The 5,195-nt window shown below is 38.3% G+C and overlaps 1 pseudogene; it reads right to left on the bottom strand.

The window, feature by feature from the left end:
* Positions 1 to 1,825: 1,825 nt before the first annotated feature.
* On the bottom strand, positions 1,826 to 4,882 carry LOC149171247 (kinesin-like protein KIN-14L pseudogene; annotated as a pseudogene).
* Positions 4,883 to 5,195: the final 313 nt, after the last annotated feature.

Below are 5,195 nucleotides of genomic sequence, written 5' to 3' on the forward strand. Positions count from 1 at the left end.
ACACTCATGGATTGATTGTTTGTTTCATTCAAGTGGTAATTTTAACAATGTTTGCATAAGAGATAGATGCATATTCATTTCATTTCAAGGAAACTATTTAGACTTGGATTCTAATCCAACTTACCTTGATCAAATGAATGAATTCTGAGTTACTGAATGATATTCCTTCTAAGGAGTATGAACTACATATGTTTTCTTCCCATTGTCCCTAGGAATTCAATCTTATTAAGATCGACCATCTGATAAGATCTCATCATGAACAGAACATTTCAAACCAAGCCAAATTTTTTGTGTGGTGGGTATATATATATATATATATATATATATGAATGTCATTGTTTGATATAAATAGTTTCTAGTGATGTTTTAAATTGGTTTCATTGAGATGATCAAATTGTACAATTAATAAATTATATTTTGGTTTTTGCTTGAATGCTTAACCCACTTAATGTATTACAAGTGTGTGTTTAAGTAACACACCTTCTTGGTGATGGATAGAGTAAAACATAAACGACACTAATAATAAACTTAAATTAAAGACCTTAAACTTAATAAATCATCTAAATTCTTTAATTTAAAACTAAATAAACTTATACTATTATGGGATAAATAAATGTTTATTACCTAAATAAATTAATTAGTTAACTTATTTACCAATAGTATTTATATAAATATATACTTAACCAAATATGTCTTTTCATCTTTTAATTTAAATAAAATAAATTTATAATAATACTCTCATATGAAGGATTATGGAATAAGATAGGATAAAAGTTTATTGTTTAATTATTTAATTAGTTTATATGTTTTTTAATTATACTTTTATGAAAAATAAAAATATTAATAATATGAATAAAATAAGGTAATGAGTAGCAAGTAAGAATGGAAAAACAATAATTCAAATAGAAAAGAGAAATTAGGTGAATTCAAATGATCCAAATGATGAGAGAATAAAGCTAGAAAGGAAAACTAAGCAGAACCAAAAAGGAAAGAGGAAAGGGGAGGGATCCAACAACTGTTAATCTTGGGCATGGATGTAACAGCTACCAATCTTCCACACATCATCCCTGTTGAAATTGCTCTGTCTCCTTTCAATTTCTTTTTAGCTTTATAGTATGTCTTAAAATTGATTTTGTTTGGCTAAGATTTTGATTTCATGGAATGTAAGGAAATAGGTTAATAGCCCAAGACTCAAGAGACATTTGGTAAGAGTGAAAGCCAAACTCAGACGACTAGTAGGGCAATTGCAGGGTGTGATTTTTCTTGAATAATCATGATAAGTCATCATGCATTAAGCACCTGGGTTTTTCTTCTCAAATTATGGTTAGAACCGCAAGACTATAATAACCCTGAGATCCTATAATTATGAAAATAAAATTATAGTGGAAGCAAACTGTTGTATTTCAAACTATAATAAACAGGAGATCCTATATTATAAAGATAAAATTACACTGCAAACAAACTGTTTGGATTTCAGAATTTAAGTGTTGTAAGAGCACATTGTTCGAATTCCAAAATTTTGCCGTAAACATTTTCAGATTTTGACATTGAAACCCGCAGGCAGGGATTCGAAATTAAAGTTTATTTGTTGATAAGGTCATTATGGACTTACTATAATGTCCATTCCAAGTTGAAATGGAAAGGGGTCAGTATCTAAATAAACTATTAATGACGTTTTCAAACAAACTTTAGCCGTCAAAAATACGTTCTGCCCCGTTCCAAAGACTTCAGGCCGACGGTAATTTAAAAAATTTCAACGTATTTTACGGGGAAAATGGCCTCTGACGGTCAAAATAACCGTCAAATTCCAACCCTGGTGCAGAGTTCATCTCTTTTTGAAGGTTATTACATCAGGTTTTCCCACCTTCATCGCCTGCTGATCAGGTGGTGTCTTGCAAGTTCGCCCTGCATGCCCGTTTGGAGAAGCTGTTATCTTCGATCCCACGGGTGCTTTTCCCTCAAGTGAATTTCGCCTAGGGTGACCACTTCCTGAATTGTTGACCACTGTAAGTGGCTGCTGCCTGTTTGAGATGGGTTGGCTCTGTCCACCACTAGATAATCTTCGCTCACCGCTACAGACAGGGGGTGATAATTCAACTTGAATTGTAGATCTTTTTTCACCATTGATTAGTTTTCCAAAGGACTGTAGTGACTTTTTAATTTGAGAAGTCTTTTTTGATGCGAATGGAGCCACAGCATCAGTTCCTGTATTTGTTTCACCGTCTGTACCACCACTTTGTAGCCCTGATAAATTTCTACGGTCATTTCCCAGACTGCTCCGACGGTTGCCATTTTGTTTGCCTATCGGCGTCTCATTACGCTTGGTTCTCTCCCCTGAATCTACCAACTTGTCATCTTGGGTACCCATCCCAAAATTATAAATACCATATTGTACCTCAACTTTGCTTATTCCAGGCGCTTCAAGGCTCCATCTACGACTTCGCACTGGCGTTTGGAGTTTGTGTTTGTCAATAAGTAGAGATTCTCTCACATTCTGTAACTGTGCTACTTCTGCTTCTTTCCTCGCCAACGCCTTCTTCAAACTGTCTACCTGCTCTCTAAGCTCACGAACTTCTCCACTTTCTTTATTCAAACGTGCAACACCAAGTTCAACAGAGGACACCCGTTCAGCGAATTTAAGGGTGCTTATTGTCTCTCCATATGAATCCGGTTCAGGACTTACGTGCACAAACATCAGAGTCTTTGCCTTGCCCCCTAATGAATCCTTAAGCAATTGAGTCAATTTGCTATTTCGATATGGCACATGCGACTTCCTCTGTGCCAATGCTGCAATAACGTCTCCTAGAGATGAAAGGGACTTGTTTATGTATTGTGCCTCCTTCAAACGATCTCCAGTTACTTCAGATTTATCTACCCTCTCACTTCCAGCAAGATCTACCAAATTAAGGCAGCTATGAAGGTTACACCCAGAAACACGATCTGTACCTTGCACATGCACAGTCAACACACTGTGAGAACGACTGCTGCGGTCATTTAGTGCAGTGTAGCTAACAGTGCGATTCTTTTGGCCAAAATTCATCAAGTCCAAAACATCACATGTTGCTTTAACAGGCATAAGTATAGCATCCTGTACATTAAATCCCTTATGACCATTATTTCGAATATCTAATTTCTTGCTTGAGGTCAGTGCTCCGAGAAGATCCCTCACTTGTTCGTTGTATACCTCTATCATTTGGACGGAGACTTCATACACCATTAAATCTTTCCTCTTTTGAGACAACTCGAAGAGGTCACTGAGTGCTCTATAGTTGACTCCCATCTCCTTTTCAGAAGCACCTGTTGGACCGCTCATGGTGTGGGTTTTCCCAGATCCTGTTTGACCATATGCAAAAATGCAGACATTGTAACCATCCATTACAGATCGGATCAATGGCTGTGTATCCGTGTAAATTTCCTCTTGTGTAGAAGATGGCCCAAAAACCTTATTAAAATTGAATATCCTCTGTACATCTTTGCCCATTTTGGATGTATTGACCAGGAGGGATCCATCCTCTCCAATCAATTCCACTGCACTGTGGGCTTCAGATTGACCTCCAAAATGGGGTCGGATTCTGCAGTATACCCTTATGCTTCCTTTGAGTTCTTGAAGGCTATTATAAAGGACCTTGTTTTCTTCCAGAACTCTGTGATATCCACTAGCAGCATTACAAATTCCTGCGACCTGGTTATCAAGCAATTCAAAATGCTTTCGCCACTCTGCCTGAAACCCTTGTACATCTTCCCGTGCTCTGAGTAATAAGTCTCTTATGTCCTTGACTTCTTTTCTTTGTGCTTCCAAACGCATCTGATGTTCCTGACTTATATGCAAAGGTTTTGGATCCTGACTTTGAAAAGGTGAACAGTCACCATTTTTCTGGTGTGGAGAATCCAAAAGGAGTTGATTGTCTTGATCCTGGCTTTTCTGAATCAGGGGAAATTTGTATTGTTTATTTTCTGCAAAAATTGCAATGATAAGATTTATGAATGCTTGCATCGAGCCCGGTGCAGCAGTTTGTATGGCTTCAACAAGGTTCTGATCAACATTTTCCTTGTCATTTGTCATTTCTACAGCAAACCGCTTTAACCAAGCTCCCATTGTGTCTTTAGATTGAAAGATGTCACCGAGTCGTTTTTCTCCGTCATCCATGTTTATAATTGATAGGTCTGGCAGAGTTTCAGTGTCCCTTACAGGCACACAAGGAGTTGAGCGTTGAAGGAAATTTCCTGTGCTTCGTGGAATCACGGGGGACCTCAAAGGGCCTGCATATTTCCAAGAGCCGTTTCCTCCACACTGTTTCCATTCATAATAAGATTTCAGCGCCAATATACAGTCAACAATCTTTGTCGTAGAACCCGGCCGCAAGCTTTCCTGCTCTAAATGAGTAGCTTCAAAAGTAGGTAACTTCATCTCTTCAGCAGCTACGAGAAAATTCCTAACATTCTCAAAATATTGATAAGCAGATAAAGGCCGTCCTTCAGGAGGAAGTGATGAAACATGATTTGCAACGACCTTAGACACTGCACCTGGCTGAACCTTGTTGATAAGATTACATAATATGATCCCATTTCTCAAGCAAAGACGAAACTCCTCCTCGGATGGCTCGCATGGAATATCTAGAGAACCAACCATGCTCTTTATCCATGCTGTAGCTTGAAATCTCCTATTAGCAGCTTCCTCTGCTTTCAGTGAAGCCAAACGACCTTGCGATCCACTACTTTCTGCGCTAGAAACCTGTAAATCCGTGGCACTCCTGAACATATCGTCGGAAAATGCCTCGTGCCTTCTCTGACAAAACGAACTTCTGGGAGGAGGATAGGGAGAAGTGCTGGAAACCAATGCGGGAGGGACCCTGCTGGGAGTAGAATCTGGTTCCAGAGACATTTTTTCCTCTTATTCGACAAATCTCAATAGAAAACTGAAAAACCGCAACTGGAGAGGCTTGGCCCTGAATGCGAACTCAATCAGTACGGTTCAGCAAGTGGGTATGTACCATTTACTACAGATACAGCAACTGATCAATCAATCCAATTCAACAAGGCCTTGAACTCTCTTTCTCGAGAATAAATTTCAAAATACTCGATGCTTTAGGTAACTTGTTTTCATTCTCGAAGAGGACTGTTTTCGAAATGGGTGCGAGCGGAGAATGGGTGCGAAAGGAGAGCTTATATGAGAATTTTAATGGGGATTTCCTTAG

Source organism: Pinus tabuliformis, chromosome 4_2, assembly GCF_031772625.1.
Source record: "Pinus tabuliformis cultivar Carrire ecotype Pingquan chromosome 4_2, CPIR1, whole genome shotgun sequence".
Taxonomy (NCBI): domain Eukaryota; kingdom Viridiplantae; phylum Streptophyta; class Pinopsida; order Pinales; family Pinaceae; genus Pinus; species Pinus tabuliformis.